Source organism: Trachypithecus francoisi, unplaced genomic scaffold (assembly GCF_009764315.1).
Source record: "Trachypithecus francoisi isolate TF-2019V2 unplaced genomic scaffold, Tfra_2.0 Lachesis_group13, whole genome shotgun sequence".
NCBI lineage: Eukaryota > Metazoa > Chordata > Mammalia > Primates > Cercopithecidae > Trachypithecus > Trachypithecus francoisi.
Genome location: NW_022681458.1, coordinates 39,140,702 through 39,157,342, shown reverse-complemented (window position 1 = coordinate 39,157,342; position 16,641 = coordinate 39,140,702). Strand labels below are relative to the sequence as shown.

The 16,641-nt window shown below is 44.9% G+C and overlaps 1 pseudogene; it reads left to right on the top strand.

Moving 5' to 3' along the window:
- The first annotated feature begins 701 nt into the window (after positions 1 to 701).
- LOC117095340 lies at positions 702 to 1,069 on the top strand (annotated as a pseudogene).
- The last annotated feature ends 15,572 nt before the right edge of the window (positions 1,070 to 16,641 follow it).

The window sequence follows — 16,641 nt, the reverse complement described above, 5'->3', positions numbered from 1 at the left end:
CTCCTTCAAGGACCAGGTCCAGCGCATCAGTACTAGGGCCATCCCCCAGGAGCAAAAGTCCTGGCTCCATGTATCAATGTTTGGAGCCACTCTCACAGCCTAGATTCCTCTCTCCATTACACCTTGCGCGTCTCTGACGACTGAGCCGGGATACTTCTTTTGTCTCCTCCCAGCCTTGCTCATCAACCTCCCACCCCCAAATATGTTTATCTGAATGCCAGTACTTCAAGCTCTAGAACTAACATTTTCCATTAACCAGCACCCTTGCCAAACACATGACCGTGATTTAAAACAAGAAATCAACGACCCAACACAGTCTTGATGGCTACTGATGCTGAAGACCGCTGCTGAAAGTTCTAAATAGGGGATGGGTAATTCCAACCCTTGAATTGGTTGCTTTGAGTTAAGGTTAAAGAATGATTCTTCTTGGCAGGGCGCTGTGGCTCACGCCTGTAATCCCAACAGTTTGGGAGGCGGAGGCGGGCGGATCACCAGAGATCGGGAGTTCGAGACCAGCCTGGCCAACAGGGTGAAACCACGTCTCTAGTAAAAATACAAAAATTAGACAGGCGTGGTGGCTGACGCCTATAATCACAGCTAATAGGGAGGCTAAGGCTGGAGAATCGCTTGAACCCGGGAGGCGGAGATTGCAGTGAGCTGAGATCCAGGCCATTGCACTCCAGCCTGGGCGACCAGAGCGAAACTCCGACTCAAAAAAAAAGGAGGTGGGGGTGCGGTTCTGCGCCCCGTGCATGGGGAAGCAGGCTCGGACCGGCCCACCGAGCTGCAGCAGCCCTTTGCACCCTCCTGGCCCTCCCACCAACATCATGTTCCAGTTCCTGCTTGGATTTACATTGGGCAACGTGGTTGGAATGTATCTGGCTCAGAACTATGACATACCAAACCTGGCTTAAAAACTTGAAGAAATTAAAAAGGACTTGGATGCCAGGAAGAAACCCCCTACTTCATGAGAATGCTTCCAGCACGGCCTTCCAGATACACTGATTCTACTGCTCTTGAGGGCCTCCTTTACCATCTGAACCAAAAGCTTTTGTTTTCATCTCCAGCCGCTTGGCTCCTCTTCTTTGCTAGAACCTGTGTTTTCGGCTTTAGAGCAAGCAAAATGGGGCCTCAATTTGAGAACTACCCTACATCTCCAACATTCTCACCTCTTCACATATTCCCTTTCCAACTGCATGGGAGGTTCTAAGACTAGAATTATGATGCTAGATTAGTAAACATGACTTTTAATGAAAAAAATGATTTTTCTTAAATTTCTTCTGTAAAGCACAATAGCCCTACTGGCACAAACAGTGGCCTTATGGGCATACTCATAGAGGATAAGAATATAAACAAATACAATTGAGAATCCTGAAATAAATCAATAACCCTCACATTTACATCAACAAAAACACCAAGACAAATCAATGGTGAAAGAACAGTCTTTTCAACAATTGGTACTAGCACAACTAGACATCCATATGCAAAAGAATGACTGTTTTGTTTTTTGTTTTTGTTGTTGTTGTTGTTTTGGTCTCCATCTTGAAAAAAAAAAGGAAAAAAAAAAAGAACACAAGGAGGCCGGGAACCACGGCTCACATCTATAATGCCAGCACTTTGGGAGGCCCAGGTGGGCAGATCTCCTGAGCCCAGGAGTTCAAGACCAGCCTGGGCAACATGTTGCAGTGTGCCAAGATCATTCCACTCCACTCCAGCCTGGGCAACAGAGTGAGACCTTGTCTCAAAAAAACAAACAAACAAACAAACAAAAAAAAGATCGGGTGCGGTGGTTCATACCTGTAATCCCAGCACTTTGGGAGGCTAAGACAGGCAGATCACTTGAGGTCAGGAGTTGGAGACCAGGCTGGCCAACATGGTGAAACCCCATCTCTACTAAAAATGGCAAAAGCTAGCCAGGCATGGTGGCGCAGGCCTGTAATCCCAGTTACTCAGGAGACTGAGGCAGGAGAATCGCTTGAACCTGGGAGGCAGAGGAAGCTGCAGTGAGCTGAGATCACGCCATTGCACTCCAGCTTGAGACTGGGTGACAGAGTGAGACTCTGTCTCAAAAAAAAACAAACAAACAAGGAGATACCACTTTATACCCACTAGAAGGGCTATGTTCAAAAAGACAGAAAATAACAAGTGTTGACAAGGGTATGGAGAAATTAGAACCCTTATACCCTGCTAGTAGGAATATAAAATGCTTTAGGCTAGGCATGGTAGCACCGGCCTATAGTCCCAGCTACTTGGGAGGCTGAGGCACAAGGATCCCTTGAGGCCAGGTGGTGGAAGCTTCAGTGTGCTATGCTATGATCAAGCCTGTGAAAAGTCAATGCACTATAGGCTGGGCAACACAGCAAGACCCTGTCTCAAAAAACAAAAATGTTTTGAAAAACTGGCTGTCAGTTCCCAAAATTGTAAAACATAAAGTCACCATAAGACCCAGACATTTCGTTCCTAGGTATATATCCAAGACAGTTGAAAACATATATCCATTCCAGACTCAGTGGCACATGCCTGTAATCCCAGCACTTTGGGAGGCCAAGGCAGGAGGATGCCTTGAGGCCTAGAGTTCAAGATTACAGTGAGCTATTATAGCATTCTAGCCTGGGCAACACAGTGAGACCCTGTGATATGGTTTGGCTCTGTGTCCCCACCCAAATCTCCTGTCCAGTTGTAATTCCCAATGTTGGGAAAGGGACTTGGTGGGAGGTGATTGAATAATGGAGGCAGATTTTCCCCTTGCTGTTCTCGATATAGTGAATGAGTTCTCACGAGATCTGGTTGCTTAAAAGTGGGTAGTACTTTCCCCTTCACTCTCTTTTTCTCCTGCTGTCATGTGAAGAAGGTGCTAGCTTCCCCTTTGCCTTGGTCCATGACTGTTAAGTTTCCTGAGGCCTTCCAGTCATGCTTCCTGTTAGGCCTGCAGACCTATGAGTCAATTAAAACTCTTTTCTTCATGAATTACCCAGTCTAAGGCAGCTCTTTACAGCAATGTGAGAACAGACTAATATACTCTGTTTCTAAAAATAAAAATAAAACATATAACAAAAGCATGTACACAAATGTTCACAGCAACATTAGTGAGCTACTGCTCCAGCCTACTACTAGGGCTGAAGGATTCGGGAGAAAATGGAGAGTGACTGCTGATAAGTACAGAGTTCCTTTTGGAAGTGATGAAAATGCTCTAAAATTGATTGGTGATGGTTGCACAGCTATATGAATACACTAAAAATTATATATTTTAAAGAGGTGAGCAGTATATGCTAAAGCAGTATATGCTAATTATCTCAGTGAAACCATTATATTTTTTAAAAATACAATGGCCTTGAAAAGAGCTGCTAGTACTAGCTGAAGAGGATTATTAAGGGAGCCTACGTCCAAGCCAGCTGGTCAGGAAAAGCTTCCAAAATAAATAAATAAATAACATCTAAATTGAAGGTCAGAGAGTAAGCTGAAATAAGCTAGAGCAGTAGTTCTTTTTTTTTTTTTCTTTTGAGACAGATTCTCGCTCTGTTACCAGGCTGGAGTGCGGTGGCACTATCTCGGCTCACTGCAACCTCTGCCTCCTAAGTTCAAGCGATTCTCCTGCCTCAGCCTCCCGAATACCTGGGACTACAGGCGCGTGCTACCGCACCCAGCTAATTTTTTGAATTTTTAGTAGAGATGGGGTTTCACCATGTTGGCCAAGATGGTCTCGAGATCTGCCGGCCTCAGCCTCCCAGAGTGCTGGAATTACAGACGTGAGCTACCTTGCCCAGACTGAGCAGTAATTCTTAAACGTTTTTTCTTTTTTTTTGAGATAGAGTTTCACTTTTGTCGCCCAGGCTGGAGTGCAATGGCACGATCTGGGCTCACTGCAACCTCCGCCTCCCAGGTTCAAGCAATTCTCCTGCCTCAGCCTTGGAGTAGCTGGGATTACAGATGCTCACCATCATGCCCAGCTAGTTTTTGTGTTTTTAGTAGAGATGGGGTTTCGCTATGTTGGCCAGGCTGGTCTCGAACTTCTGACCTCAGGTGATCTGCCCACTCAGCCTCCCAAAGTGCTGGAGTGCTGGGATTATAGGCATGAGCCACCATGCCCAACCAGTTCTTTTTTTTTTTTGAGACAGAGTCTCACTCTGTCACCCAGGCTGGAGTACAGTGGTGTGATCTCTGCCTCCCAGGTTCAAACTGTTCTCTGCTTTAGCCTCCCGAGTAGCTGGGATTTCAGGCACCTACCACCACGCCTGGCTAATTTTTGTATTTTTAGTAGAGACAAAAATATCATGTTGGTCGTGTTGGTCAGGCTGCTCTCAAACTCCTGACCTCAAATAATCCTCCCGCCTCGGCCTCCCAAAGTGCTGGGATTATAGGCCTGAGCCACCATGCCTGGCCCACTTTTCAGCTTTTAAAAATTACTGAAGACCAGCTGGACATGGTGGCTCACGCGTGTAGTCCCAGCACTTTGAGAGGCCAAAGCAAACGAATCACATGGTCAGGAGTTCCAGACCAACCTGGCCAACATGGCGAAACCCCGTCTCTGCTAAAAATACAATAAAGTAGCTGGGCATGGTTGTGGGGGCCTGTAATCCCAGCTACTCAGGGAGGCCGAGGCAGGAGAATCACTTGAACTGGGGAGGCAGAGGTTGCAGTGAGTCGAGATCATGCCACTGCACTCCAGCCCAGGCGACATTGCGAGACTCTGTCTCAAAAAAAAAAAAAAAATTGAAGACCTCCAGAAAGCTTTTTTTTTTAATTTTTATTTTTGAGACAGGGTCTTGCTCTGTTGCGCACGCTGGAGTACAGTGGCAAGATCTTGACTCACTGTAACATCTGCCTCCCAGGTTCAAGCGATTCTCCTGCTTCAGCCTTCCAAGAAGCTGAGACTACAGGCGCATGCCACCACACCCAGGTAATTTTTGTATTTTTAGTAGCAACGGGGTTTTGCCATATTGGCCAAGCTGGTCTCAAATTCCTGGCCTCAAGAGATCCACCCACCTTGCCCTCCCAAAGTGCTAGGATTACATGCGTGAGCCACTGTACCCGGCCCAGTGTTTCATTATTTTAAAATTAGACTTCTCTGAAGGTAGTGAGTTATCTCAATTGATTGTTCATAGTCAGTTACAGATTAGACTCCTTGTTTTACTTTTTCCGCTCTTCTAACTACCCCACTTGGTTAGTCTTTTTTTTTTTTTTTTTTGAGGTTGAGTCTCACTCTGTCGCCCAGGCTGGAGTGCAGTGACACGATCTCGGCTCATTGCAACCTCCGCCTACCAGGTTCACAACACTGTCCTGCCTCAGCTTCCTGAGTAGCTGGGACTACAGGCACCCGCCACCACGCCCGGCTAATTTTTTGTTTTTATGGTAGAGATGGGGTTTCACCATGTTAGCCAGGATGGTCTCGATCTCCTGACCTCGTGTTCCACCTGCCTTGGCCTCCCAAAGTGCTGGGATTACAGGCATGAGCCACCGTGCCTGGCTTTTAATTTTTATTAAAATTTAAAAATGTTTAATAAAAAATAGTGTCACCAAGCAAGGTGGCTCATGCCTGTAATCCCAGCAGTTTGGGAGGCCTAGACGGGTGGATCACCTGAGGTCAGGAGTTCAAGACTAGCCTGGCTAACGTGGTGAAACCCTGTTTCTACTAAAAATACAAAAAAAAAGTAGCCAGGCGTGGTGGCGGGCACCTGTAATCCCAGCCATTCCGGAGGCTGAGGCAGGAGAATCACTTGAACCCGGGAGGCGCAGGTTGCAGTGAGCCGAGATCACACCATTGCACTCCAGCTTGGGCAACAAGAGCGAAACTCCATCTCAAAAAAAAAAAATAAATAAAATAAAAATAATAAAGTGGCTAAATCAGCTCACAATGGAAACTATCTTAGGTGTGCTTTTCCTTAAGATAGCCATTGTATGGAGCAGAAATGGCTGGCTGTATTTCTTCACACAGAATATTTTAAAAAATAAAGTTAAGCAAATTTTGTTAAATTTGTTAAAGAAATTTAACAAAATGTTTCAGTTTCCTATTGCTGCTAAAACAGACTACCACATACTTCATAGTTTACAGCAACACAAATCTTACAGTTCTGGAAGTCAGAAGTACTAAAATCAAGTTGTCTGTTGGGTTGTGTTCCTTCTGAAGACTAGGGGAGAATGTTTCCTTATCTCTTACAGCTTTTAGAGACTGGTTGCATTCTTTGGTTTGTGTCCCCTTTCTCCATCCAAGAACAGCAGCTCAGCATCTTCAAATATCTCACTCTTCCTCTGTCCCCTTCCTTCTTTCTTTCTCTCTCCCTTTCCCCCTTCTCCCTCTTTCTCTTTTTATCCTTTCTCTCTCTCCTCTGATTCCATAGTCCTATTTTCTTTTTTTGAGACAGAGCCTTGCTCTGTCACCCAGGCTGGAGTGCAATGATGCGAACACAGCTCATTGCAGCCTCTACTTCTTGGGCTCAAGTGATTCTCCTACCTCAGTCTCTCAAGTAGCTAGAAGGTGCACACCACTGCACCGGGTTAATTTTTTAAAGTTTCTTGTAGAGACAGACTCTCATCATGGTGCCCAGCCTGGCACATTTTCTCCTCCAATTCTGACCCTTTGACCCTTTTGTCTCCCTCTTTTTTTTTTTTTTGTTTGTATTTTAGTAGAGATGGGGTTTCACCATGTTGGCCAGGATGGTCTCGATCTCCTGACCTTGTGATCCACCCACCTCAGCCTCCCAAAGTGCTGGGATTACAGGTGTGAGCCATCGTGCCAGCTTTGTCTCCCTCTTAGAAGGACTCTTTTTTGTTGTTGTTGTTGAGATGGAGTCTCACTCTGTTGTCCAGAATGGAGGGCAGTAGTGTGATCTTGACTTACTGCAACCTCCACCTCCCAGGTTCAAGTGATTCTCCTGCCTCAGCCTCCCGAGTAGCTGGGATTACAGACACGCACTACCAGGCCCAGCTAATTTTTACATTTACATGAGGTTTCACTATGTTGCCCAGGCTGGTCTCAAACTCGACCTCAGTTGATCCACCTGCCTTGGCCTCCCAAAGTGCTGGGATTACAGGCATTAACCACTGCACCCAGTCGAAAAAAAATAAGGTTTAAATATAATGTACAGTATCCAAAGTCTTCCAAAGGGAGATTTCAAAGAAGCAATTGATTACCATTTTGAGCACTGAGAGAAATCTGAGCTGAAGATAAGAAATGTGGAAGCCATTGGCATATAAATGCTGATGATGAGGATGATGATGATAATTGTTAACATGTATTGAGTGGCAGACCTTCTTTTAAATACTGTACATTTATTATCTCACATAATCTTATAAAGCAAGAAATAATTCTATCCTCACAGATGAGAAAACAGATGCAAAAATGGATAACTTACTCAAGTAAGGGAGGGAATCAAGATTTAAACCCAAGAGATTTTGACTCCAGTTCCTTCAGTGATTTACAATAGGTACAGAGGGCAGGATAAATGCTACCTATAGGAGGCCTATCAAAATCACTTGTGAACCAGGTGCAGGACACACACCTGTAATCCCAGAGCTTTGAGAGGCCAAGGTGGAAGATCGCTTGAGGCCAGGAGTTTGAGACTAGCCTGGACAATGAAGCAAGACCCCATCTCTACAATAAAATTTAAAAACTAGCCAGGCGTGGTGACACATACCTGTAGTCCTAGCTACTCAGGAGGCTGAACAGGGAGGATCATTTTAGCCCAGGAGTTCAAGGTTGCAGTGGGTCATGATTATTCCACTGCACTCCAGCCTAGGTAACAAAGCAAGCCTCCTTCTCTTAAAGAAAAAAAAAAAATTGCCAGTGGAGGTTTTCAAATCAAGCAAACCTTTGGGATGCAGATTAATGCTGTACCCTTGGGAGTTTACTCCTTTCTATCTCGCTCCTCACCTTGAGAATCACTACTATCATAAAACACGGTTACTTCTAGGAGTTATTATATTCCTCAGGCGTGTTATGGCAATAAGAGAGTGACTTGGATTTAAGGTTTTAGAGGTGAAGAAATTTTTGGTGATAACAAGGGTCAAGGTATGGCCTTGGAAATGAGTGGCTAAAGTGTCTTGTGTAATAAGAAATGGAGGAATATAGGATTGGGTTAGCATGTTGGAGGGTGATATGGTTAGGCTTTGTGCCCCCACCCAAATCCCATCTTGAATTATAATTGCCATTTGTCAAGGGAGAGACCAGGTGGAGGGTAATTGGATCATAGGAGCAGTTTCCCCATGTTGTTCTTGTGATAGTGAGTGAGTTCTTGCGATATCTGTTGGTTTTTTAAGGGGCTCTTCCTGCTTGGCTTGGCACTTCTCCTTCCTGCCACCTTGTGAAGAAGGTGACTTGCTTCCCCTTTATCTTCCGCCATGACTGTAAGTTTCCTGAGGCCTCCCCAGCCATGCAGAACTGTGAGACAATTAGACCTCTTTCCTTTATAAATTACCCAGTCTGAGGCAGTTCTTTACAGCAGAATGAAAACAGACTAATACAAATGGGTTATCATATAAAAATTGAAGTCACCCTAGATGGCAGTAAGGCTTAGGAATGTAGGGAAGCCAGTGAACCAGTGAATGAATTTGGTGGATAATAGAAAAGGAAGACAAATTTGTAAACTAAAGAAAGAAATGGAGGTCTGGGGCTGGGCACGGGGTGCACACCTGTAATCCCAGCACTTTGGAAGGCCAAGGTGGGAGGATTGCTTGAGGCCAGGAGTTCAAGACTAGCCTGGGAAACATGGTGAGACCTTGTCCCTACAAAAAATACAAAAATTATCCAGGTGTGATGGCACACACCCTTAGTCCCAGCTACTCAGAAGATTGAGATGAGAGGATCACTTGGGCTTAGGAGGTTAAGGCTAGGTGAGCTGTGATCATGCCGCTGCCTGGGCAACAAAGCAAGACCCTGTCTCTGAAAAAACAAATAATGATAATAATAATGGTGGTCTGAAAGTAGGAGGAGAGACAGAGAAACATGAAGAACTTGGACCAAACTAATGACATTTCTCAAATAAGATTCTTGGAGAAATTAAAAGTAAACATTACTTGAATTACCACGCGCAGCTAATTTTGTATTTTTAGTAGAGACAGGATTTCTCAATGTTGGTCAGGCTGGTCTCCAACTCCCGGCCTCAGGTGATCCGCCTGCCGCAGCCTCCCAAGGTGTTGGGATTACAGGCGTGAATCACCGCGCCCCACCTCTTTCCTTTTTCTTTTTGTCTTTTTTTTTTTTTTTTTTTTTGAGACAGAGTCTCGCTCTGTCGCCCCGGCTGGAGTGCAGTGGCCGGATCTCAGCTCACTGCAAGCTCCGCCTCCCGGGTTCACGCCATTCTCCTGCCTCAGCCTCCGGAGTAGCTGGGACTACAGGCGCCCGCCACCTCGCCCTGCTAGATTTTTGTATTTTTTTAGTAGAGACGGGGTTTCACCGTGTTAGCCAGGAGACCTCGATCTCCTGACCTCATGATCCGCCCGTCTCGGCCTCCCAAAGTGCTGGGATTACAGGCTTGAGCCACTGCGCCCGGCCTTTTTTTTTTTTTTTTTTTTTTTGAGATGGAGTCTCCGTCTGTTACCCAGGGTGGAGTGCAGTGGCATGAACTCGCTTCAGGACAATCTCCACCTCCCGGGTTCAAGTGATTCTCCTGCCTCAGCATCTCGAGGAGCTGGGATACAGGCATGCACCACCACACCCGGCTAATTTTTGTATTTTTAGTTGAGACGGGGTTTCACCATGTTGGCCAGGCTGCTCTCAAACTCCTGACCTCAGGTGATCCGCCCACCTCGGCCTCCCAAAGTGCTGGGATTTCAGGCGTGAGCCACCGCGCCCAGCCAGGACTTCTCAATAAAACTACAGTGCAATAGGCCGGGCGCCGTGGCTCACGCCTGTAATCCCACCACTTTGGAAGGCCGAGGTCCGCGGATCACGAGGTCTCGCAACCCCTCTCTACTAAAAATAAAAAAAAATTAGCCAGGCGTGGTGGCGGGCGCCTGTAGTCCCAGCTACTCCGGAGGCTGAGGCAGGAGAATGGCGTGAACCCGGGAGGCAGGGGTTGCAGTGAGCCAACATGGTGGCACTGCACTCCAGCCTGGGCAAAAAAGTGAGACTCCATCTCAAAAAAAAAAAGCAAAAAAGCAAAAAAAAAAAAAAACTACAGTGCAATTAACATTGTCTTCTATGAATAGAATTGTACATAAAATTAGAAACAGAAACAGCCTGCAATCCCCCACACTCATATTTTCTTACTTGGGAAAGCAGAGGAGTCAGAAGATACAGAAAAAAAATTTTTGTAATTGGGTTAAAGGAGATAAGATACAGAATAAAAGATTAAACTTCCTACTGTGATTTTTTTTCCACTTGATTTTTAGAGACAAAATATAACTTAGATGTTCATTTGATTGGTGATTTTTGGACCTGGCCTATTTTCTTGTTTCTGATTTCAAAAGTTATAAATTAGGCTGGGCGCGGTGGCTCAAGCCTGTAATCCCAGCACTTTGGGAGGCCGAGACGGGCGGATCACGAGGTCAGGAGATCGAGACCATCCTGGATAACACTGTGAAACCCCGTCTCTACTAAAAAATACAAAAAACTAGCTGGGCGAGGTGGTGGGCGCCTGTAGTCCCAGCTACTCGGGAGGCTGAGGCAGGAGAATGGCGTGAACCCGGGAGGCGGAGCTTGCAGTGAGCTGAGATTCGGCCACTGCACTCCAGCCCGGGCGACAGAGCGAGACTCCGTCTCAAAAAAAAAAAAAAAAAGTTATAAGTTGTATTTATTTTTGTCAAATTTGTGAATAAAATTTGTTAAAATATTTACTAACATCAGAGTAAATTTTTCTGGAAATTAAAAGGAAAATGACCTATTCAAATGAAAGAGGAATCAAGGAAAAACATTAATAGAGGTATACCTAAACAATGTATTTGACCTAAGTCACTAGATCTCATAAAACTTGCTCTACAAAGCTGGACCATAGCGACAGTCATATATCTGATTTTTCCTTCTGAAATAAAAACGGTCTGACCCTAAGTATGAATGAAATGTCCTGGGCTCAAATTTCAGTATAATTCCTCTAGTTGATTATGTTAGACACCTCAGTTAGAGAAATTATTTCAAAGACAGTCATTCGATTGTACAACCCTAATCAAATATATTCTAGGAACAAGAAGTATAAATCTTAAACTGGTTTGATAATAATAATGTTTGTATTGTTATCTTCAAACATATATCAAGTATAAAGTAAAGCATATACTTTTTTTTTTAAGACGGAGTCTTGCTCTGTGGCCCAGGCTGGAGTGCAGTGGCGCAATCTTAGCTCACTGCTACCTCTGCCTCCTGGGCTCAGGTAATCCTCCCACCTCAGCCTCCAAGTAGCTGGAACTACAGTTGTGTGCCACCACACCCGGCTAATTTTTTGTATTTTTTGTAGCGATGGGGTCTTACCCTGTTGCCCAGGCTGGTCTCACACTTGTGAGCTTGATCAGTCCGCCTGCCTCAGCCTCCCAAAGTCCTAGGATTACAGGCATGAGTCACCACTCCATACCTAGTATTTTCATTATTATTTAATTTGAAGTATGTTTTTAATGTTCCCTGATGTTTCTTCTTTTTTAAAGAATTTTTTTAAAGATGAGGTCTTGCTATGTTGCCCAAGCTGTTTTTGAACTGCTGGGCTCACAGGATCTTCCTGCCTCAATCTCCAGAGTAGCTGGGATTATAGGCATGTGCCACCATATCCAGCTGTGACTCAGATTATTTGGAAGTTTATCCCTAAATTTAAAAATATGTAGAAATGTTCTAATATCTCTTTGTTATTAATGTCTAGCTTAATTTCACTGTGGTCAAAGAACACACTTTATATGATCTGAAATTTGTCGCGGCTTACTTTTTTTTTTTTCTTTTTTTTGAGGCGGAGTCTTGCTCTGTCGCCCGGACTGGAGTGCAGTGGCCAGATCTCAGCTCACTGCAAGCTCTGCCTCCCGGGTTTACGCCATTCTCCTGCCTCAGCTTCCCGAGTAGCTGGGACTACAGGCGCCCGCCACCTCGCCCGGCTAGTTTTTGTATTTTTAGTAGAGACGGGGTTTCACCGTGTTAGTCAGGATGGTCTCGATCTCCTGACCTCGTGATCCGCCCGTCTCGGCCTCCCAAAGTGCTGGGATTACAGGCTTGAGCCACCGCGCCCGGCCTGTCGCGGCTTACTTTGAGGCCTAGCATACGGTCAGTTTTGGTAAGTGATCCATGTGTACCTGAGGAAAAAAAAATGTGTATTCTTCAGCTGAACACTAGATTTTGTTTCCTCAACCCAATAGCCCTGCTTAACTACTCTTCCCCACTGCTTTTTGCCCGGTTTCTCATCTCAGCCATCACCTTTGTGTTAGTAAATTCCACAAGGGGAAAAGTAGCACCAAAGTAGGATTCGCTTCTCTGAGCTTCTCTTCTCTCTGTGATTTTTCCCCCAAAATCCTCATTGCCTTGGTAAGTCTCAGATGCCTTAAAACAAGTATGTTTCTCTCTCTCTTCTCTCTCTCTCTTTTTTTTTTTTTTTTTTGGTCTACTTTTTCTAATTGATCTTAACAGGAAAATAGGCCCAAAATAAGCTAGTCTCCCACTGCAAGAAGCAGCACTTCCCAAGAGACCTAGTTTCTTAAAAGAATTGTATTTCTTCAAAAGAAACCATAATTCTGAATGGAAAGAGTCAGAGAGTCAAAAAAAATACCTTAAGCCTCCAATGTCTGATGAGCAAACTAGGCTGTCAAACCTGAACAAACCCCGAAAAAGTCATGATATACAATGTCCACTTCAGATAAGACCAAGAAAAATAACAGAAAAGGAGAACCTCCTAGTGGGCAACAATAAGAAGCCTCGAGAATGATGGGCGAAGGATCCCCTCCCAAGGACCAGAATTAAGGCCTAAACAAGGCCACATTCCCCACAACAAGGATTAAGGTTTCTTTGACCAATTACTGCTGCATGCCTCCCATTCTTCCCCTTCCAAATGGGAACTGAATTGTAGATGCTCTGTCCCCATTCCACTGTTGCTTACTGAGTTTGTGGGACAGACATCTTGCCTCTTTAGTTCATAGGTCTCTAGAACAAAAAAGATCCATACTTTGGGCATACTAAAGCAACTGTCCCACAGCTGCCCCACTGTATAGACTATTGTGCATTAGCCAAAAATCTGGCTCTTGAACTTGATGTCTGGAGAAAGGCATCAAGTGAACCAAGTTTATGACCACAAAGGCAGACTGTGGTGTTTATGAATGCTTTTCACCAAATTTTTTTGGATTTTCAATCTTCAAGGCTTGTAATGGGATTACACTTCCTGGCTGGATGCGGTGGTTCACACCTGTAATCCCGGCACTTTGGAGGCCAAGACAGATGGATCACCTGAGGTTAGGAATTTGAGACCAGGCTAGCCAACATGGTGAAACCCTGTCTCTACTAAAAATACAAAAATTAGCCAGGCGTGGTGGCGTGCACCTGTAATCCCAGCTACTTGGGAGGCTAAGACAGGAGAATCACTTGAACCCAGAAGGCAGAGGTAGCAGTGAGCCGAGATGGCGCCATTGCACTCCAACCTGGGTGACAGAGCAAGACTCCATCTCAAAAAAAAAAAAAAATTACACTTCCTGCTGCTTGAGTAAGGTCTTGTGACTAGCATTGACCAGTGAGTTAAGACTGGAAGTGACAAATGTCGTTTACAGGAGAACACATAACAGAACATGTAATCGACAGTGTAAAACCATTCAATATCCTGTTTTCCTCTGGTACAAAGTTCAGCACCTTTGGAGACAGTGGCTGCACCATTAGCCTGAGAGTCTGAGTGACTGTGATGAGTAGAGCCCCCCACATTTGCCAACACACAATAGACATGCAATCTGAGCAAGAGCCATTATTGCTTCATATTCTGGCCTATCCTGACTAATACACAGGGTTTGTTTTGTTTCATTTTGTTTTTTTGAAATGAAGTCTCCCTCTGTTGCCCAGGCTGAAGTGCAGTGTCATGATCTTGGCTCACTGCAACCTCCGCCTCCAGGGTTCAAGCAATTCTCCTGCCTCAGCCTCCCAAGTAGCTGGGACTACAGGCGCTTGCCACCAAGCTGTGCTAACTTTTGTATTTTTAGTGGAGCCGGAGTTTCACCATATTGGCCAGGCTGGTCTCAAACTCCCGACCTTCTGATCCCCCTGCCTCAGCCTCCCAAAGTGCTGAGATTACAGGTGTAAGCCACCACGCCCAGCCTACACACTCTTAATAAAATCACAAGAGTTCCTACTGCACCCTATTTGTAGACAATGATTTCCCACTTACCCTACATTTATACAAAAAAAGTGCAACTTTTGATGTTTTGTAAGAGAAAGACTTGTTTTAATCAACTAAAAAGAACAAATCAAGCAGGGCGTGGTGGCTTACACCTGTAATCTCAGCACTTTGAGAGGCCTCGGCGAGCAGATCACCAGAGGCCAGGAATTCAAGACCCAGGAACTGGAGGTTGCAGTGAGCTACTGCACTCCAGCCTGGGCGAGAGAGCAAGACTCCATCTCGGGGGAAAAAAAAAAAAAGCAAATCAATGACCGGGCACAGTGGTGTGCACCTGTAATCCCAGCCACTCAGGAGGCTGAGGCAGGAGGATCCCGTGATCCCAGGAGTTCGAGACCAGTGTGGGCAACATAACAAGACCCCACCTCGCAAATCAACCAATTAATTAATTAAAAATAAAGAGCGGCCGGGTGCGGTGGCTCAAGCCTGTAATCCCAGCACTTTGGGAGGCCGAGACGAGTGGATCACGAGGTCAGGAGATCGAGAACATCCTGGCTAACACAGAGAAACCCCGTCTCTACTAAAAAATACAAAAAAAAAACTAGCCGGGCGAGGTAGCGGGCGCCTGTAGTCCCAGCTACTCGGGAGGCTGAGGCAGGAGAATGGCGTAAACCCGGGAGGCAGAGCTTGCAGTGAGCTGAGATCCGGCCACTGCACTCCAGCCTGTGCGACAGAGCCAGACTCCGTCTCAAAAATAAATAAATAAAAATAAAAATAAAAATAAAGAGGGCAAATCAAAACCACAATGTAATACCACTTCACATGCACTAAAGTGAATATAATTTTTTTTTTTTGAGAGGGAGTCTCACTCTGCTGCCCAGGCTGGAGTGCAGTGGCGCGATCTCGGCTCACTGCAAGCTCTGCCTCGAGGGTTCACGCCATTCTCCTGCCTCAGCCTCCTGAGTAACTGGGACTACAGGCACACACCACCACGCCCGGCTAATTTTTTTGTCTTTTTTAGTAGAGACGAGGTTTCACTGTGTTAGCCAGGATGGTCTCGATCTCCTGACCTCGTGATCCGCCCGCCTTGGCCTCCCAAAGTGCTGGGATTATAGGCTTGAGCCACGGTGCCTGGCCGAATATAATTTAAAAAATAGAAAATAATATGTATTGGTGAAGATATGGAGAAATCTGAACCCTCATACATAGCTAATGGGAGTGGAAAACGGGGCAGTGGCTATGGAAAACAATTTGGCAGTTTCCAAAGAAGTTAAATATAGAATTAACATATGACACAGAAGTCTCCCAGCTAGTTATGTATCCAAAAGTAACAAAAACATATCTTTGCAAGGAAACTTGTATACAAGTGTTTATAGCAACATTATTCATAATAGTGAAAAGGTGGAAACAATTCAAATGTCCATCAACAATGAATGGATAAATAAATGAAGTGCTACAACTTGGATGAGACTTGTAAGCATTACGCCAAGTGAAAGAAGCTGGGCACAAGAGGTCATATACGATTCCTATTGTATGAAATATTCCCAATAGACAAGTCCACAGAAACAGAAAGCAGATCAGTGGTGCCCAAGGAATGTGAGAAGGGGAGGACAGGGAGTGGTTATTTATTGGGTATAGAGAATTTTTCTAGAGTGACAAAAAAATTTTAAACTAGAGAGAGGTAAGCCGGGTGTGATTGCTCATGCCTGTAATCCTAGCACTTTGGGAGGCCAAGGTGGGCGGATCACGAGGTTAAGAGATAGAGACCATCCTGGCCAACATGATGAAACCCTGTCTCTACTAAAAATACAAAAATTAGCTGGGCATGGTGGCAAGCGCCTGTAGTCCCACCTATTCGGGAAGCTGAGGCAGGAGAATCGCTTGAACTAGGGGGGCGGAGGTTGCAGTGAGTAGAGATCATGCCACTGCACTCCAGCCCTGGTGACAGAGTAAGACTCTGTCTCAAAAAAAAAAAAAAAAGAAAAGAAAGAGGTGGTTGTTGCCTGATATTGTAAATGCACTGTGTGTCACTGAATTGTATACTTTAAAATGGCCAATAGTAGGTTATGTGAATTTTACCTCAACAAAAATTAATTCATTAATTGAAAGAGACTTATATAAATTCCACATACAGCATTTTTAATCCAGAACATTAAACACAAGGGTTTTTCTATGACTAATTAGAAAAGTTTCTAAAACCATGTTTCAGTCTGAAATGTTTTCTGACTTACCTTACATTTCACTAGTTCTCGCTTCAGATGTGCCCCATTCATATAATTCTTTTTTTCTTTTTTCTTTTTTTTTTTTTAAGTGCAGTGGCGCCATCTCGACTTACTGCAACCTCTGCCTCCCAGGTTCAAGCAATTCTCTGCCTCAGCCTCCCTGAGTAGCTGGGACTACAGGGGCGTGCCACCACACCTGGCTAATGTTTTTG